The following is a 26,883-nucleotide window of genomic DNA, read 5'->3' as shown; positions in this document are numbered from 1 at the left end:
GTTCATGACCTCTCCGCTTTCTGAGCTGCGGCCCGGGGAAGGAAGTTGAAATAGGCTTCACGCTTTTTTGCAGAGCGCCAGAGAAGTGTGACACGCGCCAGGCGCTCAAATCAAATCCGCATGATAGCAATAATAAAACATCTCGCGCCCTTGCAAGAGAGCAATTGCGGCGTGGGAATCCTTCTTTCTCCGCAAACAGATCACAAAAATAAACAAGGGGAAAGAATTTTGCATTTCCTCTTGGCGCGTCTCATGCCAAAGGCTTCCCAAACGATGGAGCTAAGAACCCTGAGATGCAGCCTCCGGTGGGGTGGACAGTGGACAATAGCCACCCAGCACACCACGCTGTGCGAGAGTGCGGAGAGAGGAAAAACCGTTCAGTTTCTCAACAGCTCCTTATTTGTCTGTTTCTGTTGGGGGCAGAGAGTCCCTTCTGTTCCGTGTGCAGCACCGAGCACAAGGGAGCCCCTGGCCTGTGTGGGGCTGCTGGGCCCTGCTGGAATACAAATAATAATGCCAAGGGTGCTAGCATACCTCCCTTGCTCTTGTCCAAAGTTCCCTGGGAGCCTTGGTACCTACAAAGAGAAGACAGGAATTTGTTTCTTAAGGTCTCTTCTGAGACGATCCCTTCCTCCATGAACTGCTTGGAGCGCAGCGCATCTGCCTTTGTAGGATAAAGGGCTCAGTGAACCCAGCTGGTATTTGGATTTATCGCAGGGTGGCTAGATACTTGAAACCTGCTGTTTCAGCCAATACCCCTTGAGCACTGAATGAGCGAACACCTAGCACATGTACCATGGAAAGATCACTCACAGGGGCTGGCCCTGACACCATGCTTTGCAGACCCAAGGCCTGGTTTTGTCCCCAAAGGTGCTGAGCACCTACTGCTCCCAGCAAAGTCCATCAAACCTTCCGTGGGTTCCAACAGGAGCTGGCCCAAGGGACCCAATCCCTCAAGGGGCCGAGCATCTTCTTGCTCTCAGCTCCCGCTGAAATGAGCAGGAGTTGAAGGCGCTCTGCACCTTGCAGGGCTGGGCCTAAACCTACCAGCCACTCCCTGCCCTGAAGCGCTTGCAGTCGCTGTAGAAGACAAGCCCCAGGTGATTAATTGGCACAATAAGATTAATTGGCACAATAAGAATATTGAGAATTTCAATAGTGCGGCATCCCAATTCCAAGCTGCCTCTCTCCGCGGATACTTCTGAGACACTTGGGGCCAGTGAGATCCCAGAACATACGGCGCAGGCTGTGTAGCAATGTTTATTGTTCACTCTCACTTCCTTCCCCCCATGTTTTACCCCCTCACAATCTCTGCTCCCCTTGGATCAGCAGCTCTCTGGAGCACTGACTCACTCGGGATCAGTTGGTATGTTCTTGGCTGGGACCTTGGAGGACGTCACGCGATGGGGTCTGCTGCCAGCTGCCTCGTCCTCTCTGGTCTCAAGAGACGTCGGCGCGTATCAGCTGTGTCGCCTTCTCCGCTTCCCCTGACCCACGTGATGGCCAGAATTCACATGGCTGCTGCTGACAGGTTCTAGGCCAGAATAAATTATCCAGTGAAAGGTGGGGGGGAACTACTAAACTCGGAGAGCTTCTGCTACTTTCAGGCTACCTTGCTTCTGGTCTGAAGCCATGCATGGTGCCTGTGCTGAATGATCTCACTCAAGGAAACACCATCCGGAAAATTCCTGAGTGCTCACTGGCTAATTATGGGATGACGACTACCCTCAGAAGTAGGACTTTCCGCGGATAAAGATGGACGTGTCAGTTCAGATACAATACATACCCGGGTTAGGTCAGGCATTTATAGATAGCTGGTTAGCTTGGCACTGACGCAGGTCATATTCACATTAAAACGTTGCCGTGGGGCAGACTTGCTTATTTCAGGCTGTAAGCCAGTGACTTTGGATACTATGTTGATGGGTGCAAATACAAAATCTTAAGCAGATAGATTGACCGGGTGGCAGCTGTCATAAATGCAGCAGAGCTCCTAAGAAGTCCTCAGATGTCATTTGTTGATGACATCTGCCATATTCTGTCTTGGACTGATTGTTATTCATAGTTTGAAATTCTTTTCTCCATCATTGCCTTGCATGAAATCCTGACTTTTCGGCTGTTCTGATTCGGCAAATCAGACACACGGCACGTTTCTTTTCCCTGGTTGGCCTAGCACCACCCTGCTGTCCAGGGTGAGCAAGCATGGTGAAGAATTCAAAATATTTGCAGTAAATCTATTGTTTCCGTAAGCCTTCCTTCCGGCTAACCAGTTTCTTAGAATACTTCCATTGACTGAACACTAAAGGGGCAGACAAGGGATGAAGGGATCGTGGAGTTTTTTAAACAGACACAATTCTTTTTCAGTGTTCACCTAGCTGTAGGATAAAGAAGTAGGGCCTGACTGTCTCTTCTGCTACTACCATTCTAAGCTGCTCTGCTGTCCAAAGGAGCCAGCACCCCAGTAGATGTGGCCAGCCGGGAATTGCCCTGCATGGAGGATGTGGCTGGGGCCAGGACATCCCTCTGCTCCAGCTATTCTCAGCTTCTGGAATTGCTCCTTGAGGCAGCCTGGCTTACAACACAGTGTGGGGGTCAACCTGAGGGTCGTAAACAGGTGTTAGGCTGGGTGGTTGTGATTTCCTTTCTCATACTGTTAAATAGAAGAGAGTGTGTGTATGTGTCTGTGGCGGGGTGGGGGGGTATGATGTGGGGGGTCGTCTGAGTATGAAAAAGGTTGTTAGAGAATCCCTGAGGCTGCTTTAACCCAATGCCAGGGACTGACCCCCCACCATCTGGCCTCAGAATTGGGGAACTGGGAAGCTTTGAACTGAAAATTTGGCCCATGGAATCTCTTCTCCTTACCGATCAGAATGTCAGTACTCAGCAGCTCTTACCCTGTAATGCTGCAGTATCCACTGAGGAACCGGCCTCACGCATCGCATCGTTAAGAGCAACTAAATAAAGACCACGCTCTGGAATCAATGTCTCTGAAAATGAGCGTGGTGACTTGCCTCACACTTATCTCACAGCACGCGACCTTTGTCTTGTGACATTTTATTCCATTGCAACGATCTCTGGAATAAGGGCCCTGCCAGCTAGCAATGTGACTGCCTTGTATCATGCTTTGCAGAGCTACCTGTCTCATTCGCTCCCCGCCGTGTGTCGGGAGCCGTGCTGGAATGGCTGCGGATGGAGAAATTAGATGCACGTGATCACCCTCTCTCCACCGGTGGTGGTGTAGGACGGGGTAAGGTACCCCACATTAATGCTGGCAGGCCCCAGGGGTTGGGCTAGCCAGCCAGGACATGTAAGAGAAATTCCTGCTGTTGCAGATTCTCCATTATTTACAGGCAGCAGAGAAGTGGTTTTTCTGCTGTGTGGTTTCCTGTGCGTGCCCTCAGGCAGTCCTTAGCCTATCTATAGCTGACGGTGCTCGGAAAGAGGCTTGGGAACAATCCTTTTTAAAGATCAGTGTTTTGCTTTAGGACCCAGACTGGCACAGACTCCAGACTGCAGCCTGGAGCCCAGATTCTCAGCCCCTGGGGCCAGGGCAGCAGAGAAGGTGAAGGTTCATTGAAGCCACCTTTGTGAATGCCATATTTTGGGGTGGTCTTTGGGCTGCTCTAGTTTAGGCTCTGTTCCCCATGGTCCCCCTGTGGGAAGCAGAGAACAGCTGGAGTGCAGTGTACTTTGGCCATGGCATTGCCCCTTCCGATCCGTAATGCTGGGAGCTAAGGGACAGGGGTAACACAGGCATTGTCCCAGCTCTCTAACGTCCAGGGAGACCCCTTGCGCATGGGGCAGCATAGGGGGCCTTTAGCACACTAAGCCCAGGTCAATGGGACCCAGGCTCATGGACTCAGGTTTCTAACCCCACTCTTAAGCATCCGCACTACATTGTAAAGCTGGGTTCGCAGTTGCTGGATCTCACAGCTCTGGTAACATAGCCATACTGCACTAGGGAGCCCTCTGACTCTGTTCTGCAGCTTGAGCTGCGTCCACACTGCGAAATGACAGGGCTTGGAACACCACAGCGGGACTTGGGCTCTGACCCACCCACCTAGTGGGGCCCCAGGACCTGTGTGTGGACCCAAGAGGGGCTTGGACTCAAACCTGAATCAGAGCCCGGGTTTAGTGTGCAGTGTAGGGAGTCACTGGGATTCAGGCCCTGTGGGTGGCATGGGTGTGGCTAACTCCCGGTGCATTACATGGGGATGCTGGTTCCTTTAGCACATCACCAGGCATTGAAGAATCACTTGCTGGGATCTGCTTTCGAAGGTCAAGCCTTTCTGGAAACGCACGAGAAAGATCAAGCTGTGGGAGGGCCAGCAGCATCCGAGGCGGGGCAAGGAAGAGGCACATTTGTATAAAATGTGTCAAGATCTGATCTGGAAAACCCTCCGAACTAAAGGTAATGGTGGACAGGTCCCGGTGAAGCAAGAGAAACCCAGAGCCTTTCCTTAACCCAGTGGGAGTGCATAATAAAAGCCAGGCCAAAAAAAGAACAATCCGAGCTGGGGGTGGGCAGCACACCCGTCCCCGGGCAGCCTCTGGAGCCAGCAATGCTGGCTAGCAGGGTGAAGGCACAGGTCGCTGTTCCCAGGTGGTGTCAATTAATCCTACTTCATTCAGAGTAACACAGGCAGCGAGGCTGGTGAGGGCTCCTGCTGATTAATTACCACTTAGTCTCCAGATGGGAAAGGCACGACTAGAGCCGGGGTTAGACTGAAAGGGAATGTGAGAGGAGATGGCTGGACTGGAGCGCTGCTACAGAAGGGCAAGCCGAGTGAGTACGCTCTCTGCCAGTATTTTACATTCCCATTACCTGGAGCTGCGTGGGCTTCCCCGGCTCGGCACGGGTTAGACGGTCTATGGCAGGCTCGAATGCCCTGGGTGAAAGGCTTCGTTCCATTCCTAGGAGCAAGTCCCCAGCTCAGGCTGGGCGTTGGCTGGGGCACTGAGGTGGTCCCTCCATGTGTGGCCAGTGCACTGGTTTGGTGAAGTTCCAGTCTCTCCCTGACTTCCCCCAAAGTGCCAGGAAGGAAGGAGAATCCACGGTGCTCTATGGGGCCTCCTCTGTGCCAGCGAGGCTCCTCGGTTTTAGGAGCTTGGTAAGGGCATTGCTCGCCGTGCTCCTCGGAGAAAGACAGGACAGCCAAGTGGTGGAAACTGTGACAAAGTCTGAGACCTTCACTACGTGATTTCCCTTCAAGTTTGGGCTTTGCTAGTGTCTAGGTTTGTGTGCTGGGTTGTTTGTTCTCTCTGGGCAGACAGGAAACTGTCTGCGTGTTTAATTTCTAAAAATAGCCCAGGTGGCTCTGCCAAGGGTCTTTTGCACCCAAGTTGTCTGCTTGCCAGCAATCGCAGCACTCTCTGTGTTATAAATCCTGTGTGTGTCCAGGGGGAGGGGGGATTGCTCTCCATAGCAACTACCCTGCTTGCGTCTGAAGGTCATATTATTTATTTATATTTTTGCTTGTATTTCGGTAGTGCCTAGGAGCCGCAGGAGTGGACCGGAACTGGATTGTGTGAAGTGCTGTACAAATAGGTTAAGTTAGGCCTGATGGTGTGTGTCTTTTGGCTGTCATTCCCGCTCCTTCCCACCACACCCCAGAGAGATCCTTGGGTACTAAACCACGGTGCCAGCAGTTAGGTGAGGCAGCAGGTAATTTAACCCAAGCTATGGGTCATAGTATATCAGGGTTGGAAGGGACCTCAAGAGGTCATCTAGTCCAACCCCCTGCTCAAAGCAGGACCAATCCCCAGTTTTTGTCCCCCCAGTTCCTAAATGGCCCCCTTAAGGATTGAGCTCCCAACCCGAGGTTTAGCAGGACAATGTGCAAACCACTGAGCTATCCCTCTCCTTGCTCTTCTTGTCATCTGCTTGAGATCCTGAGTAAGAGAATGTCAGTGTTTTGAGGGCTGCTTTACACTGTGGGTGAACAAGCTGTGTCCGGGGTTCACACAGCTGTTCTTTGAAACCCTTCTAAAGGGAGAACCGTGCTACCATCTGAAGGATAAAGTTCTGTAGAACACAGGCGGTCATTCAGATTGTAAACTCTTTGGGGCAGGGAACTGGCTTTTGTTCTGTGTTTGTACAGCTCCTAGCACCATAGGGCTCCAGGGCTCCGAGATGCTATGCCAATACAAATAATATTCCTACTACAGCATGTTGTAGGATGGTTCTAAAAGCCTGCAGAAAAGAGACCATTGTGTGTTAAAGACTATCGGTTTCTATAGTGATTTCTGTTGAACGCTATTGGTTTCGTTCCTATCAGGATAAGCAGAGACCTCTGGAAGGTAGGCTGGAGCAAGTGCATGCCACGCAGATGTCACCTTTTTATTTTTCCCCTTGGAATCTCTTCCTTTTTCTCATTCTCCTAGGGCACGGATCATGTCCGGGGGCAAGTCAAGCTTTCCAACCGGTAAAGTTTGGGTGGGTTTCCTAATTCAAACACTTCCTGTTTTGGTGTTCGGGCTTCATTTGGTGCTGAACTTCCCCCACTGCCTTGTTTTCATCACGCAAACTGCAATTTGGGTCCATGCCACCAGCCCAGTTGGTGCCATGGGAAATAAAGCTCGGAGCACTCTCTGGTTGTGAATTGAGGCGGGGGAAAGCCAGTGTTTATTCAGGGAGAGAACCTCCTGCAGCCTCTAACCATTCCCAGGGCCAGGTGCTCTGTTGGCTGGCTTGGCCAATGAGAAATCTTTCCTTGCTCAAGGCTGTGAGATACTTTGCTGGACTATGCCAGGGAGATAGTGGGAGGGGGCAGGATGGATGGATGAGGTGCTACCTTGGCCTGTGCAATGTGGTACAATAGTCAGGGTGAAACTGTGTTGTCCAGTATGGGGGCTGGCCTCACATCCGCTAGGTCACTGTGATACCTGAGACTCTGAAGGCCAACCTCTCCAAGGGGCCTGCAAAATACGGACACAGGCTGTTTGCAACAAACCTATTTTCATTGACAAAAACCTGTATTTATAAATGAGTATTTCTATGGCATCCTTTTACCCAGGGATCTCAAAGCACTTCACAGACATTAAGTGAGTCTGGACACATCCCTGTGAGGTAGGTGGTGGTCTCCCCATTTTGTTGACATCCTTTTGTCTGCGGGAGACGGTGGGAACTGCAGCCTACGATGCAGATGGTTTGCAATGTCTCATGTAACTGAATAGTCCAATCCGAGAGTTGCATGATCTTTGGCAGTTATTGCAAATGTCTGTCTTGGTTGGGAGCTGCTTGCTTCCTACAGGCTCTTTTCTCCTCAAGCTCCTGTCATGGACTTTGATACCCTGATGGAGATGATGGTGCCACTTGTTACGATCGCTTGCCAAGATTTCCCAATGGTCAAGATCAATTCCAAATTCCTTCATATCTCACTTGCATGTGTCTTTATAGCAAAGCTTGGGATGTCCTGTTGTTCTTGTTCCCTCTGATAGCTCCCCGTACAGCATGTCCTTGGGTACGCATCCATCTGCCAACCTACTCAGATGTCTTTGCTTGTGTGGGGGCTGTCACACGTGCTAAATTTGCCCTTTGAAGAACCTCTGCGTTGGTGACTTTATCCTGCCATTTGGTGTTGAGTATGTGGCGTAAACAACGTAGGTGGAAACTGTTTAACCTTGTCTCCTGGTGAGCATTTTACACATGGGGGAACGGAGGCACAAAGCGATTCCGTGACTTGCGCAAGGTCACATAGTGACCGAGTAGCCTAGATGAGATTAGAACCCCAGTTTTCATCATTCCCAGTCCTGGGTTAATGTAGTCCTCCCTTTTAATGTCCTGGCCTAGTCCGGCACTTATGTAAAGGAGAGCAACAACCCATGTGCCTATTGCTTCCCTCAAAATTCTGTGGAGGAACGCATGGACATCGCACCCCACCTCATCCCCCCGCCCAGAAAACCTGTCCCTTCCAGTTCCCTCCGCCGGTGTGTGAGCAGGTAAAAGTGTGTGTGGCTAAAGCGTGTGTAGGCACCAAAATGGTGGTGCCATTGTGACTGCTGAGGGGAACAGGCTGTGAGCAGCGTCTCCCGTTTCAATTACTCTCGCTATTTTCCGGGACGTAAATCCCAGGGCAGTACTGCTCGTGGGGCTGTGGCCTTCAGGAAAACTCTCTTCCCAGGAGCGACTGTGTCTATTTCTGCAAAACTCTGAGGTCGCTTTTGACTCCTTTTCACGCTCCCAGAACTCCAAACAGGGGATGTTTTGATTCTAAACCATAGGCACATAGGATCTGCCTTTTGGATCAGATCTTCACAGCCTGAGATCTGGCAGTGGCCTAACCTGATAGGTACCTGAAGAAGCAGAGGGTTTAGGGCACATCCGCAGTGCAAGGCAAGGTGTGACTGTTGTCCAGAAGGCAGGCATCCCTGTGCTAGCATTCATCTAGCTAGCGTGGGTAACAATAGAAGAGCAGGCATGACAGCCCGGCTAGCCACCAGAAAATACGCCCAGGCTCTCTGGTGGGTTTGTACCCTAGTTGCTAGCCCATGCTGCCATCCCTACACTGTTATCTGTGCTAGTGAGATTGAAGCTGGCATGGGTATGCCTACCTGTGCTATCTTCACTCGCAGGGTAGCCAGGCCCTCCCACCCGGCAGTTCCAGGAAACCGATCATGTGGGATTTGCCCACCTGAGTCTACTAGCAAAGAGCAAGCGCAGCATCTGCTGATGGCCCATCCCAGGAGAGATGGGAATTCCCGGGAGGCCGGGTTGAGATCCTGAGTGTTGGGAGTGCTTGATTTGAGCCCATGATTGTACTTCAGTCAACGCTGCTAATAACAAAGGGCCATATTCTAATGGCCGGGGTTCCCATCGACTGGCCTGGAACTGGTCGTGGAGCAATGTGCTGTTGGGCAGTGAGTAAAAGCATCGGCATCTGGCCCGGTAATGTGCAGAGCCTAGTTGTTGTACAATGCTGGCTGGGCATTCAGGGACCACGTGATGAAGTCGGATACCAAGGGAAAAGATGAGGCCCTGCCTACGTCCTGCGGTGCGTCTGCCTGGCCCCCCTGGCTGGGGTCCTGTCTGTTCCGGTTCTGCTGGAGATGCTGCCTCGAGGCACAGGATGGGCCTGGACACGCTCTGCTGCTTGCACACTGTACATTGCCCTCGGGGGCTGGCGTGGCTGGGAGGGGGAGATGGGCCAGTCTGACTGTAGGCGCTGCCCACTAGGATGCTGCGGACCCTGGTTCCCTGCCCTCACCCCCAGTCATAAAGGGAAACAAATTCATTTGCTTTGCAAACTTTCAGCAGGGTCGGGTCCTCTGCTCCTTGTTCAGGCAGTGTCCTCTGACGTCAACAGGGGGTCGGCCCTGAGTCCAGAGCAGCCTGGGCGGGCCTGTAGCACACATCCCTCTAGTCTCTGTGCAAATAAATTCTTCCGTTCCCTTTTTTTTCCACGGCCTGAGACAATAACTCTGGCCAGATAAGAGTGTGTGGATTGTTCGGAAAAGCTCCAGGGGTCTCCTTTGCTTAAACCTGCCAGGCACCTGTTGAGTGCGGGTGACTGAATAGGTCACACTTATGCTGATTGCAGGGGCAGCGTTCCCAAAAGGAAAGTCACACCTGGCATTACACCCACTTACAGAAAGAAACACAATGAAAGAAAGGCTGGCCGCGTGGGAAGCTCTCTCAGCCGCTGGCTCTTGCTGAACCTGGGCCAGCAGCAACCTCCAAGGCATCTGAGCTGCTCCATGCTTTGAGAGCTTTCTCTGCTCCACCCACCCTTCTAGGTCTGCCACTCTGGGTGCACCTGACTACCAGGTTGATGTGTGGGAGTCCTCCTGGCTCTTAAGTTTGAGTCTCCTCCACGCTGGATGTATGGGCCCGGGGCGTGGGACCCTTTGTATATGGATGCACCTAGCGATAAGAAGCCTCAGTTGCTCGCAGGCAGGGCTGGTGGGAGAGGAGGTGGAGGGAAGAAAGTTTCAGCAGAAAATCTAAATAAACGGCTTAGCAGATCCCTGTTGCAATGTGGCAGGTTATTACCTGGAACCTAGTGTAACTGGCACAGGTGCTACCCCAGGGGGAAGGACGGAGGAGCCTCTCTGTCCCCTTGGCTGGAACCCTTGTGCATCCAGCCATGTTTCTGAATGAGCACCCGTGGCCTGAGAGAGGAAACCAGCTCTGCAGTGGAACGAACCGGGCGAAGCCTGGGGAACAATCTCACTCTAGAAATTGATGCTCTCTCAACTGATGGGAAGCCCAGCTCGCAGTACACAGGGGTGCTCTGGCAGGGAGCTGTCAACTGCCAGGGGCACTGTGGTCGATTGGGGACCCTACCACACTCATGTTTTGGGGCAGACATTGCTCTGGTGGATGTGCCCCCGTGTACGAGCCGCACGCTCAGTTTCTCAAGCATGCCAGTTAAACTGGCTTTGTCTCATGTTTTTGTAAGCATCCGGCTCAGAGGCTAGGAGTTCTGCTTATAGAAGGAAAGCCTGGCTTCAGCTTTGGCTAACAGAACATATGGGTCAATGGCCCAGTAGTGGCTTTTGAGGACTTCTAGCCCCATCTTCTTTATGACGGTAGTGCCTAGGCACCATCCAAGAACAGGGCCCTGTTGTGCTAGGTAATAGACTGTCCTTGTCCCAAAGTGCTTATCGTGTAAATAGATCACATGAAGGGTAGCGGAGAGGAATACAATGCACAGGCAGAGAGAATACTAAGATAGAGGCAAATGCTCTGTTAGTTCCACAATTCCTTTTGTGTATCTATTTTTGTTTGCTTTCAGGCCTCACATTGGATTTTCAAAGAATCCTATTAATAGGCCAGTCCACTGTGACGGTTTCTGCCATACCTAGTTTTTATCTGGTGTCTTTAATCCATCGATCTCCAAGCACTTGGAAAAACAGGGTGTCGTTCTTCCCATTCTACAGCTGGGGAAACTGAGGCACAGAGCAAAGTCAGGTGACTTGCCCAAAATGACACTGAAGGTCAATAAGAACTTGAAGCAGAGCCCAGGTCTCCAGGCTCGCAGGTGAGTGGCCTGTCTGCTGGACCATGCTGCTTGGTTCCTTTCCAGCCTCCTTCCATTATTCATGAATTTGTCTCTTTTTTTTACATATTGTCTTTCAGGTTAGATGCGGAGGCCAGTTATGCTGCTGCCCATTGACGTGCCGTGGGGGCGAGAGCAATGATGTCAGGTCTTTTCACTTGTCTCTCAATAGGGAAGATGTCAAACACTCCCTAAAACGCCTGCATTCAATTATGAAAATTACCTGCTTTAAACCTGTTCTGTCCTATTTTCCCCAACTCCCTGTTTTTTTTTCATAAAGCTGCTTCATTATGGGTGATATTAACAAACTCAATCATCCCCTCCCATCAGCTCTCGGCTGGGCAGCTCAAGGAAAAGAAGAACCCGGAATTTAAAACCAAAACTGTCAGAATCGCACACACCTGCCTAAAAGGGTTTTGTTTTTAGGTTGTTTTGTGTATGTTAGTGTGCACTGTATTAAAGATAATTAGCCCCTTTGATGTTCTGTGTTTCTCTGACACGTAGCGTTCAGAGGGCTCTACAAAGGGAGTTGGGGCTGTCGTCGTGCATTTCTGTGTCTGAAAGAGCCAAATACATGGAATTCAATGGCTCGCACGCAGGACAACTTGGGGGTCTGAGGAGGGGACATAGGGGAGGTAAGATCTGTGATGGTCTAAAACATGCTGCAAAGATAAATCTTAAGTTTATTTGAAGGTAGAACCTAGTGAAAGCTCTTCAAGCTTTTGTTTAACTGGTGCCTCGTAATGAGGCAACCGTGTAATTGGTAATAATGCAGGAGCCTGGTAGTGCTTCGTCCTTGCAGAAGGTAAAACCGAGAGTGTGTAGATTTTACTTTGTGTGTCTGCAGAAACCTAGCACAGCAGGACTCTGAACTAGCCTGGCAGAGACTTAATGTTTCTAACCTCTACCCCTGGCAGAAGAAGGTTATGCTGCTTGTGGGATCCAGAACCACAGCACTCCCCTCTGCTTAGCCCATGTCCTGGCTAGGAAAACAGGTTGTGTTTGTAGAACATTTTGGCTAACTACTGTGGTTTTAAAGAAGACTTTGCACCTAGTGTAAACTGGGCAACAAGTGATTTTGTTTTTAAATGTGGTCATCCTTAGGACCACAGGAACCATAGTGAAAGACAGTCCCTGCACCAAGGACCCTGCGGTCTAACTAGGCAAAACAGACAGACAAAGGTTGGGAGAAAAGCACTATGATTGCCATTTGGGTATGGGGAACTGAGGCACAGTGACCCTGTGGCTCAGATTTTCCATTGCCTTGCACCTTGTGGAGTCCCTTATCTCAGTGTAAAATCAGACTGGTAATGAGATAGACCAGTGCAAAGTTGGTCCAAGTGACCCCACCAGGTACAGGGCAATGGAGACTCTGGTCCGAGGTGACTTGCCCAAGGCTAGCCAAGAAGGAGCAATCCGTCAGGTGCCTTGGACACAAGGCCATTAGGCTGGAGAATGAAGGTGAAAGTGTCCCAGGGAGCATCGCTCATTGTTCACAGCACAGTAACTCACATCCCATACGTGAAAGGGCCCCATCAGTCTCTGAGCTAGATGCTGTTGGCATCTTGTGTTACATGTTCTTACAGCTGCCTTCAGCAGCAGCAACAGCCCTAACATGACCACCTCTGGTCTCGAGTCTTCTACCCAGCAGGATGCTTCCTAAATCACCTGGTTCAGGGAGCATGCAGCAATTTCAACCCCCAAACTCTTGATACCCACTATGAAGGTAATCAGCATGCCGACTTAGCTTTACGGTCACTGACTGAGAGACAGGGGACAGGAGAACACCGAGGTCCCCAAAACTGATTTTATCAAGGAGCAAATAGTTTAATTAATGTGGTGGCTCTAGGATGCATGCTAATTCCCTGGGCTAGTTTGACTTTGGAAAAGCAGGTGATGTACTGAAGCAGTGGTAGCTGCAGGCACCTCTCTCTGATGTTTCTCACTTTGTGGGCAAGGAAAATCTATATAAACCACTTTGAGATGCACAGAGTGCATCCGATGAAGTGAGCTGTAGCCCACGAAAGCTTATGCTCAAATAAATTTGTTAGTCTCTAAGGTGCGACAAGTCCTCCTTTTCTTTTTGCGGATACAGACTAACACGGCTGCTATTCTGAAACCTGACAGAAAGGATTGCTACCTCTTGATTGAGCTCAGGAGATAATGTCCAAATGAAATTCCTTCACCACATGAAGGACAAGTAAACGCCTTCTGTGATCTTCGGAGGGTGGAACTCATTAACTGGGTTTTTTTTTTTAAACCACCCACCCACCTTTTTATAACTAAGATTCCCTGATAACTCCGTTTGAGCGGAGACTTTCGTTAGCGCATTCCTTAATTCTGGTGCTCAGACAGACAGAAGTAGGGGCCTAACATCAAGGCAACAAGATATACCCATGCTCTTGACTATATAAAAAACCCAATAATAATGCAAGTGAATAGAGTGAAGGTTAATTTGGAGGTGCAAATGCCCTGGGGAGATACTGAAGGGAAAAAGATGGTGAAGTAGGATATTGCTGGCTGGATAGCTTAACTGCTTGCTAACACATTACTTTAACGTTTTAGGGGTGTGTCTAATTGGGCATGGTGATGGTTGTCTGTGTTTTAAACAAGCAAGGAGGTGTAATGCTTGTGGCATTTGCCGCTGTTTGATATCCCTCCAAAAGGAGGTGTGCTCAATTTCTGTTTCGCTGTCTGCAATTTGCAATGAATTTGCTGCCCATTCTGGATTGCTCTTCCGGGGATATGCAGAGAGCTTTGGACTCCTGGGCTGACAAGCCAATATCCTACATAAGAACTACACGATTCTGCACTAATCTTCTCTCTGATTTCTCAAAGCTTGAATCAAGGATAACAAACTGCATGTAGATTTTAGTTCTTTATATATAATCATCATTCATCCTGACGGGTGCCAAACACTTCACTATCGGTCCAATTCCGCCTTAGATGGGCAAGTCCTGCTAAAGTAATAGGAGTTGCCCTAGTGTATCTGAGAGCAGAAATGGGCACTAAAGACATGAGAATCTTTTCACCTGCCTCTTAAATGCAGCTGGCTTTGGCATGGGACGGCCAATGCTACCCAGCCATACAGGCTCCGCACTTGAAGAATGCTACAGCCGGGTCTCACCACAGAGAGATTGTAGGCAGACAGGATGTTGTCACCCACCCTGAAATGAGGCAAGAACACAGGAACTCTCGTCTCAGAAGAGAGATGCATAAAGATAAATTCTCCCAGGAAGTCCTAAAATACTGAAGATGTTTCTCTCTGTGGAACTTGAGAGTTATGAGTCAGCATGGCAAGCACCTGGAAAATGTAACTGTTAGGGGAAATATTTTTCTGTTACGTTTGTAATCCTTCCTTGTTTCTCCATCATGGCCAAGTGGGGTCTCATCCAACTTCTTGAATGCGAATGCAAAGGGTCAGGCCAACAAGGGAGACTGGTGAGAAGATAAGTATTCAAATATTCAGGCATGCTCAGAATGCCAGAACTAATTCAGCTTGCCAAGGGTTTTCCATAGGGGGTGCATATTTGCTCATGTGCGTCAATTCAGTATTGCCTAGAGGGGATTGTAATGTGAGCTGTTTACATCTCCACCCAATAGTGAAACCAAGCTCTTTCTTGGGAATCTGGTGGTGTTGAACTAGGGGTATGGGTGTGTACTGTGGTAAACTGTTAACTGCCAGGTCAACAGAGAGTTGCTTCTTTCCTTGTTCTGTGTTCAGGGAGATAGGTTAATTGGAGGTCAGAGTCAGTGATCCCAATGGTCTCTTTCAGCCTTAAAGCCCGAGTTATCTCAGCGTTACAAAACTTAAGTGAAGTCTTTTTCTCTAACCTTCAGAAAGTGCCATCAGGTTTCCCTTTTATGCTGTCTATAAATCAGTCTAGGGATGGCTCGGGAGGCCTTGGTATATGTCATTAGTACTTTAAGTACAGCTTTAAACATATTATAGGATAAAATTGCAAATTCTGCACCACACACAGCATGAGACTATGAGCAATAGTCGGTGGCACTTTTCTATTAATTTATGATTCCGAAATATGTGCACCCTCAGGGGTGGGGGGTTTATAGCAAAGAAATTTAGGAAATCTCACTACAAAGCACAAGAGTTACTTGTAGAAATGTGTCAAGGAAGCAGCAAGTCTGTAGATTCATACTTAGCTTTGAGTTTGAGTAGCTTATGAAGTCTCTTCTGCCCGGTAGTGTTCTTTCTGTAAGGCTATTTGGATCCACAGCACCTCCATCCTCTGCCAGCTCCAGTCAGTGCCACATAATAAGAAGGTAGTTTTCCCGATGCTGCCTGGCAATGCAGATGGGGAGCTATATCCCGCTACCAAGCAGAGCAAACCCCTTGACGTGTTCTGAATCTTCATCTATCAGGTTACTGAATATCCCCATAATGCTGTGGTCCTGGGACGCGTCAGGGCTCAGCTCCTCAAACTCCCACTGAGGTGATACATTGGATTTTTCTCTGCTACAAAGGGCCCGGACAATGGAAAGTCACCTTGACAAAAACCGGCCTAGGTAGTTAGAAAGGATTGCACAGTACATTAATCTCAAACTTTCTCACAGTATTTCAGAACTTCCTCTTCCCAGGCAAGCCCAGGTGCTTGTGGAAACATGGGGAGGAAAGGAGGGCAAAGCTAGCCAAGCTCATGATGGGTTTGGTTTGGGCCAAGCTCAGATAACAAGAGAGCCTTGCTCATGTCAGATGTAAGATCTTCTGAAGATCAAAGAACAGAGTCTGTTTTTGGGTTCTAGCTGGAGCAGAAAGAGCTGAAATACCACAAGGAAGGTCCCCAGCCATCCAGGTCCCCAAGAAGCTATGCTCTATACAGCCTCCTCCTCTCCAAAAGCACACTGATGGTCCTCAGATATTATTTCCGGCCTTTCTTGGAAGCAAGGGCGTGCCAGACATCTCATGAGTGAGCCTGTTCTCATGTGATTTCCAGACTGGTTTTGCAGAACTAAAATGTTCCCCTGAGTTTCTATATTAGGAGGTGCTTTTCCTGATTTCAACCCAGACTCTGATCATCCATCTGTGGGCAACAGGCAACTCAGACTCTTTGGGGACCCTCATACTCATGAAGTGCCTTCTCCTGGTTTCCCCAATGAAAGGAAGCCGTATAAAAGTAGATAGTAGGACAGGAGAGTGCTCTGGGGCAGCTAGAAGCCAGCAGAAGGGTCATCTGGGGTCCTACTGGAACCTGGTTCCCTAAAGGCAGCTGTATTTAATTTCTAAGTGCCTCATTTCCTAGAGATGTGGTAGAGTCTTCACTTCAGGTAAGACTGGGTATGTTTCTAAAAGACACTCACACGCAAGTTAGTAGGCACAGTGCTGGAATGACTTGGTAAATTTCTCGGGCCTCTGTCAAGCAGGAGGTCAGAGTAGGTAGTCATAATGGCCATAAAAATTTGTGACTCGAATGCGAGGGCCTATGAAAAGAGGGCAATCTCTTGAAAAAGAGACTGCTGGGGAATCACTGCTTTTCCCCAGGACCTTGGGGAATCTGCTTGGGCAGGATCCTGAAATCAAGATATTGTATGTCACTTCATCATTTGAGTAACAAGCCCAGAAACATTGGGTCAGGATGCTGGCAAGCAAGCTTTGTTGGAATCTCAACCCGTAAATGCTATCCAGAGGCATAAAAGCATATGAGAGCATCAAATTCTTCCCTTACGTTACCTTTTCCATTTAATCAGTTGCTGATGCTGCCAGAGCAATGCCACGTGCTTGTGAAGGGGGGGCTGCGTGATGGCGAATGGGAGGGGAGCTGTACACGCGACAATCGCTTATTTAAAATGTGACTCACTCTATGAAGAAATTGTAGAGCCCTCTAACTGAGGATCTAGAGTTACTGTGGAATTCTGTGGGGTACCTCAAAACCATATTGAGAGGGCCCTATACTCCATTAAAGCCTATGAGCCAGATACCGGCAGAAACTGATATTTGGGCCTGGTCACAACTTGATGGCAGGGGTGCTCGAAGGTCGCTGTAAGCCACTTCTATGGCTCCTCAATCTTCAGGTTTCTGGGCCAGTCCTAAGTGACAACGTAGAGAGATCTCCTGGGCCTGGTTGTTCTGGATCTCAAGAGTTCCGTGCCCATTCCCCCTGCTTCTTCAGCCATACGCCTTACACGTGTGGGTGGACCGTAGGGGATGGGGGGAAGGAAGCTATCTGGCCCAGCTGTAGGCCACAGCTGATTTCTCTGTGCCAGAGGAATCCTCAGGGGGCCACCGAGGTTAAGAGATTGCTTTGTGCTACCAGAGCAGGGCAAAGCAGATTTAACAGGGGCAAGGATCTGACCCCATATCATAGAATATCAGGGTTGGAAGGGACCTCATGAGGTCATCTAGTCCAACCCCCCTGCTCAAAACAGGACCAATCCCCAACTAAATCATCCCAGCCAGGGCTTTGTCAAGCCTGACCTTAAAGATGTTTTCAGAGTCCTCGCTATAGAGTGCCATTAACAGTCTAGAACGCTGCTGGCTTCATACCAGTGAAGAGCTGTAGAATTTTTCTATAAACACATGCTCTTGGGAGACCTAGAACTAGAGCTACATGGCAGTAGTGTGGGTAAGGACTAAGGTGGGGTAGCAGATCCTTGAAGGGACAGTTAGGGGTGCTGGAGGCCAGGACTCATGTGAAACCTCCCCCATACTGCTTGTATGGGCCAACGTGAGATTGGATCTCGGGACTGTTCTCCATGAGCCTCTCCTGCTTTTGATTATGCACCGAATGTAGAGCTGAGCTGGCCAGAGAGAGGGAGATCTCAAATGAAAAGGCTGAACTCCTTTCCGACGAGGGCTTGCTGGCGAGAGGAGTCCATGCAGCCTAATGAGCCATCTGGCCAGGGAATACAACCACATTCCTTGGCAGTAGAGATGGTACAAGTTAGCTCATCAGCCTAGCGTCCTCATGGGACAAGCACCATCTGCTTATTGTTTGGAGTTTGTTTTTCTGCCTCTTTCGTTTGTGTCCAGCTTTAATTGACAGCACAGTAGGGAAAGTGTGCTTCCATTCACTGCTGACCTGGCTGGAGTCTGTGCCAGCAGATCCGCCACAGCAGATCATCGTGTTAGCCAGAAATGCCCTCCATAGGCATCGGAGTAGACAGAGATGCTAGTCCTGACATGGAAGGGGCCATGGTCCTGCATTTGGGGAATTCTGAGTTACCCCTAGCACTCCAAGACCTCCTGGCAATGAAGAGATCTGCCCAACATCTCTCTATTCCTGGAAGGAAGAACATTAAGGAGACCACCCCCACCCACCCTCCCCGGAGTTGGGCAGACCCCGTGCGGGTGTGAAATAGAGAACATGGTGAAAGGAGAGCATTGATAGGGAAGTGTGTGAGCGAGATGAACCCCTGGGGATGTGGTCTGGGACCCAGGGAAGAGCACAGCTCGAGGAGGGGCTGAGTTGGCTTTTTGTCACCTTTACTACCTTTGGATTCTTGGGCTGGGGAGGGAGTAGGTCGGGTCTCCAGCCTTTAGGCTGCTTCAGCCTACTCGGGGCTGCCTGGAGTCCCACAGGCCCTTTCCAGCAGCTGGGACTAGCTGTAGCCTGGAGGGGCTGCAGCCACAGCCCGTCTTCCTGGCTCTGTGGGTATCTACATTGGAGATTCCCAGTGCAGGTAGACATACCTGCAGGATTTGTGATCTTCCTGGCCATGGAGGCATGAGCAGCAGAATGGGCCAGCTATACTGAGTACATACCTAGGTTTTCAGATGGGACTGTACTTAGGCAGCTAGCTTGCCCCACCACCCATGTAGATGTGGCTTCCATTTTGTGTGTGTGTGTGTAGGGGGGCGTATACAGCCATGACACTGACTCTGGACCACTTAAGGATCCCCCAGAAGCCGGTAGCTGGAACGGGGTCCAGAATCCAGCCCTAAGTGTCTTTAAAAAAATTGCAACATAGCAGATTCAATTCCCTCCTGAAGTTTCAAACACCTTGTGAGAAAGAGAAGCAGAACTTCTAGGCATATGGGGTGTCTACCTGCAAGGGTGTTTGTTTAATCTTCTAGGTGAAGTCTGGGGTTAACAACTGAAAAGTCAAAGCCAACTGGAGGGCTGTGTCAGGCCAGGTTTCCTGTGGGAAACAGCAGTTTCCTTCATTCGCTTCCGCTAGGCAGTGTGCGCCCTGCATTTTAGACTTGGGTCCTGGGTTTTGCTGAGTTCCCGGGGGGGAGGGGGACGCTGGGACAAGGCGCATGTGAGTCAGATGGGGAAGGCCTGAGGGAAAAGCAGGTGACAGCACAGAGGGCAACAGCTGTGCGCGTTCACACTAGCTCTCTGCTCTCCGCTGCCCTTAGCACTGGGGATATTCGCTGTACTTGCAGCTGAACCTTCTGTCACCCCGGAGTGGGAGAAGCGCCGTGATGGCTGGGACACACTCAGCCCGTCCCCATAACTCTGCTTTTCCCAGTCACACGAGGGGCCCCTGATCTCTCAAAATGGCCAGCAGTCGCTTTGTCAGAACCAGGAGCCAGAGAACGCCTGGAAACAAGTAAGCCAGGGCGACGCAAGGGAAGGCACGTCTGTTCTTACTGCATGTGGGGTGGGGGGCCGATGTTACCTGAGGTGTACTGTGAATGATGACATGCCGTCCCATGCTGCACTGCGGTAATCGGATGCCCCAGAGCCGTTCAGTAGTGTGTATTATTGTGCCCATGCTCTCACGCCGTAGCACACAAGGGCAGTTTGTTTCAAAGCCAGGGGTGATCTCACTGTTTGCTGTCCAGGAGGCACTTATCATGAGGGCGCCACAGCGTAGACTTAGTGGTGTGCAAGCCACTTCATGGGGCTAATGTGCCTCAGCCTAGACCTAGAAGGGGCGTTCCTGGGGCTCAGACGGTCTCTAATGACCATTCACCCCTTGGTTTTTCTGCTGAAAATGCTGGTGAGGGCCAATTAGTACCAAATGTGGCAAAGGCGTGTGTGGTTTGGATATCTGCCACTTGGAGTTGTACTGAGACCCATCGAACTCATTTCACTGAGGCCAACAAACAGTTGGATGTTAAGAACTTTAAGCCTGATCCAAAACCCAGATGGGGAGGGCTTCGAGTTACTACAGAGAATTCTTTCCCAGGTGTCTGGTTGGTGGGTCTTGCCCACATGCTTGCGGTCTAACTGATCAGTATATTTAGGGTTAGGAAGAAATTTTCCTCTGGATCAGATTGGCTGAGACCCTGAGAGGGTTTCACCTTCCTCTGCAGCATAGTGTGGGGTCACTTGCCGGTTTAAACTAGTGTAAATGGGGGATTCTCTGGAACTTGAAATCTTTAAACCGTGACTTGAGGACTTCACTAACTCAGTCAGAGGTGAGGGGTCTATTACAGGAGTGAGTGGGTGAGGTTCAGTGTCTTGCAAGGTGCTCGAGGTCAGACTAGATGATCTTGATGGTCCCTTCTAGGCTTAAAGCCTATGAGTGAGTCCCACTGGCTTCACTGAGCTTTCGTCCAGGCCTGGTGTCATGATTGAGAAGGAGGAAGTTCTTGTAGTTTAGGCATGGGACTGAGTCCTGGGCTATATTCCTGGCTCTGCCATGGAATTCCTGTGCCCTTGGACAAGTCACTTAACCTCCCTGTACCTCAGCTTCCCTGTATGTGTGTGGGTTTTTTTAAAGTAATACCATACAAGATGGTTGTGAGGCTTAATGTCCGTAAAGTGCTATAGTAGATCATAATACTTGGATCGTCAGTGTCCTCTGCAGATGTGTTGTTGACTCTTGAAGGGCTTGGAGAGATATGAAGACTGCCTATTTGTTAAGTATTCCAGATGGCCCTTAGCAGAGTGAGAATGGGCCACTTTCCTTATTGCTATGAGAAACCTAACCCCTGTGCTCTGATTTAAGATACCAGAGAGTGCTGCTTTTTGTAACCTTGGAGCTTTGCCATTGATTAATTGTCTCTTCTGGCCAGAACCTCTGCTTTTGCTTGTGTGGGGTTGAGTTTTGCGGTTTCATGTTCGAACCCCTCCTTCCAATCTCAAAGCCAAGATCAGCTGAAATGAGGCAATTTGGGGTTGACTTGACACCATATGGAAACTGTCCCAATACCCCCCCAGCTTTGTGCGACTTCTGTTGGAAACAGGATCTGGGTGGAGGCCTGCTTGGAACTTAGCCTGGGTTTGCCAAAATGGCCCAGGCTTGAGGATGCAAAATAAAACCCCAAACCCAGCAAATCTCTCCGGGATCTGAGTTTTGTCATGCTAATAAATAGTACTTCCAAAACAATGCCTGTTCAAAGCACTGTACTTGCTTAGTGAATAGCAGTGCTGCTTATGTCATCACTCCTATTGACTCAGGCTCCTAAATCAGTTAGGTTTTGCCATGCTGAGTGCAGCAATACTGATATACCCTTAAAATCTAGGCCTCTAATAAAATTTATGGTTTAATTAGGTGCTTGTTAGCTGCCACTTTTTTTATCACCTAAGGAACCGAGCTTTCAGAACTCGGTTGGTTCAGTGTCAGCTCCACCTGGTTTATCTGGACCTATTGACAGTCTCAGCTCGGTGGAGGCAGAAAGTATGCCCAGAGGGAGCTGAGCGTCTGTGAGGGTGGACAAAAGCAACTGGAAACAGTGCAAACTGATTTATAGCCTGTCCCAGTGAACCATTCGCACCACACTGCTTCCAGAGCCACTAAAATGCCCAGTCTCTTGACACGGGTTAGAAACTGCAACACTCATGGCAACAGGTAGCGACCAGCATGGTGCCAATGGCTTGTTGGCCTCTTGCCTATCAAATTTAAAGTAGAAGAACTCAGAATAACTCAATAGAAAACATTATCATGCAAAGAAGAAAGGCACAGACTGCAGTCCTGCTCCTGTTAGACAAGATGGCTCTACCTACGGATGTGAATTGTAGTTCCAGTAAAACAAGCACGCTGGGTGCTTAACTTGTCTTTCTGCTCAGCTCTTGGCCCTCTATGTATCCCAGTGCTCATGGGATACTCTTGAAATAACTGCTGAAGAGTGAGTAAGTAGCCATCAGAACCTTAAAACAAATTGCCTGGCAGCCAGAATTGTTCAAGTCCATTGACTGGGTCTCTGAAACAACCAATGCATTCTCCATCTAGTCTCTTACCAGCCTCCCATACTCAGTGCTCCAGAAATTGTCTAAACTGATGTCTCTTCTGAGTCTTCCCTGCAAAGGCCAAACACACACTGATTGCCCAGCTAACTTATGTTTTTATGTTCCAAAATTTGAATGTGTCAGTTGAAATACCACATATTGGAGTCTTTGTAATTACCTTAATGTTTGGTCATTATTGCCTTAATTTTAATTAATATTTGGAAGATGAAAATATTAGTATGTGAATTGTATGTTTGGACCTGTCCTTCTCTCTGACTTAAGATTAGTGTCAGAGCATGAAGAGCAACAAAAATGATTGAAGGTCTAGAAAACATGACCTATGAAGGAAGATTGGAAAAATTGGGTTTGTTTAGTCTGGAGAAGAGAAGACTGAGAGGGGACATAACAGTTTTCAAGTACTGTGATGGGGCAAGGCCAGATGGCTATGGAAAAGTAGTGGGAGATAGATATATTAGCTTCAGGCTAAACAAATCCCTGGTACCAGGATAAGTGAAAGGGCAGTTGCTCCAGGTCAGTTAAGACACTTGGGGCCAATTAAGAACTTTCCAGAAGGCAAGGAGAAGGCTAGGTTGATTGGGACACCTGAAGCCAATCAGGGGCTGGCTGAAACTAGCTAACACCAGTTAGTCAGGTGGGTGAGCATGTCAGGAACTGTGGGAGGAAGTTGAGCTGTTGGAGAGGCTGAGCAGTACACACCATATCAGGCACAAGGAAGGAGGCCCTGAGGTAAGGGTGAAGTGGAGCTTGAGGAAGTGAGGGCTGCTGTGGGGGAAGTAGCCCAGGGAATTGTACATGTCACGTTTCTAAAAGGTCAGCTACCATAGCTGATACTATTAGGGTCCCTGGGCTGGAGCCCGGAGTAGAGGGTGGGCCCGGGCTCTCCCCCCCACCTTTGCCCCCTGATTAATCACTGAGACTGGGAGACAACAGAGACTGTGCAAGGAAGGATAACTTCTTAAATCATAGAATCATAGAATATCAGGGTTGGAAGGGACCCCAGAAGGTCATCTAGTCCAACCCCCTGCTCAAAGCAGGACCAATTCCCAGTTAAATCATCTTCTCACCTCCCTCGCTGGCTTATGATGAAAATGGCTCAGTAGACTGTGAGCCTTGTCTCTAGAGAGAGAAAGGTTACGTGGAGGGTTACAGTGAGCCTCTGAGGCTAGCGAAATCCGCCAGGAAACAGGGGACCCACGGAGGCAAGGACAGAGCTTTGTCACAGTACATAAAAGGTTGTTACAAGGAGGAGGGAGAAAAATTGTTGTTCTTTACCTCTGCGCATAGGACAAGAAGCAATGGGCTTAAATTGCAGCAAGGGAGGTTTAAGTTGGACATTAGGAAAAACTTCCTAACTGTCAGGGTGGTTAAGCACTGGAATAAATTGCCTAGGGAGGTTGTGGAATCTCCATCTTTGGAGATTTTTAAGAGCAGGTTAGACAAACACCTGTAAGGGATGGTCTAGATAATTCTTAGTCCTGCCATGAGTGCAGGAGCCTGGACTAGATGACTTCTCGAGGTCCCTTCCAGTCCTATGATTTGATGAAGAAGTCTTCGCTTTTCCTCAATTCAGCATCTTCCTTCCACCTTTTGTTATGCTTCTCTAGGGAGCACAGGGGAGAAAAGAGGAGATAAGAGGAAAGTGCTGGCAGGATTTGACTTGCTCATGTCTGTGGTCTGCTAGCCAGCCAGCTTATATGAATATGATGCCCTCAGGTATTTAAGTGCAGGAAACCCCAAATTGTACCGTGAGAGACTTCAGTATTCTAATCCCTTTTGCATCAATCTTTTTATTCTTTTGAGATTGTTAATTCTTCGTGTCTGACAGGTTGTTCTAAAAAAAAAATGCTGCCCTGGAGAATACAATGTGGGTTAACCATGTTCAGGTATTATGAATGAATTAGTGTTTGTAAAATGCTTTGAAACTGGCAAGCACTTGGCAGTGGGTGTCATTTAAAAAAAAACAGCACAAAAAACCCTGCTAGTACTAAATTCACATGGTGTGTACTCTATGTGGAATCATGCATACTACCATGATGCATTTATGCTATGCCTCATTAAGGGCTAATGCTGCAAACACTTCTGCACATGATTACCTTTACTTACCTAAGAAATAGGACTACTAAGTTACCAGTGTGCCTGGGTGTCTGCAGGATTGGACCCTATATTTTTTCTTTTTGATGGCATATATTGTATAACTCATTATCATTATTATTTATTTGATTAATAAATACATCTGGGCTTTCTCAGGTTTAAGCCCAGGATTTTGGATTTATAAATGAGATTTTTGCAAAACTTAATTATAATAGAAATTTTTTCATTAAATTTCCCCTCTTTAGTGGAAAGGAAAAGTTAATATTTTTGGTTTGGGATTTAAAACTTTTGCACCTGTGCCAAAGCTCTGTCCTTGCCTCCGTGGGTCCCGCGTTTCCTGGTGGATTTCACTAGCCTCAGAGGCTCACTGTGACCCTCCACGTAACCCTTCTCTCTCTAGAGACAAGGCTCACAGTCTACTGAGCCATTTTCATCATAAGCCAGCGAGGGAGGTGAGAAGAAGTTATCCTTCCTTGCACAGTCTCTGTTGTCTCCCAGTCTCAGTGATTAATCAGGGGGCAAAGGTGGGGGGGGAGCCCGGGCCCACCCTCTACTCCGGGCTCCAGCCCAGGGACCCTAATAGTATCAGCCATGGTAGCTGACCTTTTAGAAACGTGACATGTACAATTCCCTGGGCTACTTCCCCCACAGCAGCCCTCACTTCCTCAAGCTCCACTTCACCCTTACCTCAGGGCCTCCTTCCTTGTGCCTGATATGGTGTGTACTGCTCAGCCTCTCCAACAGCTCAACTTCCTCCCACAGCTCCTGACATGCTCACCCACCTGACTAACTGGTGTTAGCTAGTTTCAGCCAGCCCCTGATTGGCTTCAGGTGTCCCAATCAACCTAGCCTTCTCCCTGCCTTCTGGAAAGTTCTTAATTGGCCCCAGGTGTCTTAACTGACCTGGAGCAACTGCCCTTTCACTTATCCTGGTTCCAGGGATTTGTTTAGCCTGAAGCTAATATATCTATCTCTCACTACTTTTCCATAGCCATCTGGCCTTGCCCCGTCACACAACCCAAACCGTGAAGTATTAGACTAGGGTGGGCCCGGTCTCCCCCCCACCTTTGCCCCCTGATTAATAAGACCTAGGAGTTGCAGCTTACTAGAAAATAGATGTGACCCCAACAAATCTATTTTCCTTGTCCAAGCTAAGTGAAATGCAGAAAGCAAACGCATAATAAAATCATGAACAATAAACTAGATTTTAAAACTTCCTTCCCTTTTAATAACCTGAGGTGGTATTAGAAACCCAGGTCATGAAATGTGATGTTTTTTGTTTTACTTTTAATGAATGGGACCAGATCACTGATTGGTGTAAATCAGCATACCTCCATTGACTTCAGTGGTCCTGCCCCCATTTACACCAGCTGAGGATCTCACCTGAAGATTTTTTTTTAATTAACAGTCTCTCTCTAAAATGTCTTTCAACATATTTTGAGTTCATTCAGAGGCAATGAGAGGAGAGAAAAAGGTGGGCAGGGAATATGGGGGCCCAAATCTGACACACACGTATTCACAAACAGTCAGATGAGCCATCAGAGCAGAAGCAATAGGCCATTATTCCACACTCCGTAAATTCAGTCACTTCTTGGTCCTTTGGCAACCACCCCAGGAACCTCCTTGAGTCCCCAGACCGAGCAGTATCTTTATTTTGGCTTGCTTGTTTGTCGTATATTGGGAATCTTTCTTTTGTGTGTGTGTATAATATACAATTTTTTTTTTTTGTGGCTTAGAAAACCAGACCCCCTTCTGTGAGCCTCTGAGTGGCAGGACCAGTATCCTTGTCACTTCAAAGCCAATACTTAGCAGCTGCCAAGTGAATGAAGCTTTCCTTGCTCTGAGTAGGCTGAGGATGCCTGAAATCATGGCATCCCGCAAGCACAGGTGAGCAAGATGGCACCAACCCATCACTTTGCACCTCCCGTTGCTGCTACCAGAGCCAAGATTCCAGGCCAGTCGGGTTGAGTTTGGAAGGGGGTTAGATATTTCCAGTACAGCTGGTCGGGAAAGAGGAGGGAAAAGCCCCACAAAACTCTGAAGGTGAAAATAGTTCCCATTTAATTTTTAAAAAAAGAAAAGGAGTACTTGTGGCACCTTAGAGACTAACCAATTTATTTGAGCATGAGCTTTCGTGAGCTACAGCTCACTTCATCGGATGCATACCGTGGAAACTGCAGCAGACTTTATATACACACAGAGATCATAAAACAATACCTCCTCCCACCCCACTGTCCTGCTGGTAATAGCTTATCTAAAGTGATCATCAAGTTGGGCCATTTCCAGCACAAATCCAGGTTTTCTCACCCTCCACCCCCCCACACAAACTCACTCTCCTGCTGGTAATAGCCCATCCAAAGTGACCACTCTCCCTACAATGTGCATGATAATCAAGGTGGGCCATTTCCAGCACAAATCCAGGTTTTCTCACACACACCCCCACCCCCATACACACACAAACTCACTCTCCTGCTGGTAATAGCTCATCCAAACTGACCACTCTCCAAGTTTAAATCCAAGTTAAACCAGAACATCTGGGGGGGGGGGGGGGGGGAGGAAAAAACAAGGGGAAATAGGCTACCTTGCATAATGACTTAGCCACTCCCAGTCTCTATTTAAGCCTAAATTAATAGTATCCAATTTGCAAATGAATTCCAATTCAGCAGTTTCTCGCTGGAGTCTGGATTTGAAGTTTT

General features: G+C 48.7%; 1 protein-coding gene and 1 long non-coding RNA gene across 2 annotated transcripts in view; one reads left to right on the top strand and one right to left on the bottom strand.

Annotated features, from left to right (window-relative positions):
- Positions 1-412: 412 nt before the first annotated feature.
- Positions 413-5,215, bottom strand: LOC142069379 (uncharacterized). The gene is made up of 3 exons (XR_012665177.1): positions 4,823-5,215; positions 1,354-1,534; positions 413-575 (listed from the first exon to the last, which is right to left on the bottom strand). It is a non-coding gene; the product is annotated as an uncharacterized LOC142069379 (long non-coding RNA).
- NOS1 (nitric oxide synthase 1) overlaps positions 4,637-26,883 on the top strand; it is a 138,839-nt gene continuing 116,592 nt past the window's right edge. Inside the window, exon 1 of the mRNA XM_048821378.2 lies at positions 4,637-4,783. The gene's annotated coding sequence lies outside the window, so the exon portion shown is untranslated. The remainder of the gene's footprint in view (positions 4,784-26,883) is intronic.

Source organism: Caretta caretta, chromosome 15, assembly GCF_965140235.1.
Source record: "Caretta caretta isolate rCarCar2 chromosome 15, rCarCar1.hap1, whole genome shotgun sequence".
Taxonomy (NCBI): Eukaryota; Metazoa; Chordata; order Testudines; family Cheloniidae; genus Caretta; species Caretta caretta.
The sequence above is the reverse complement of the archived record's forward strand: the minus strand, read 5'-3'. Positions and strand labels throughout refer to the sequence as shown.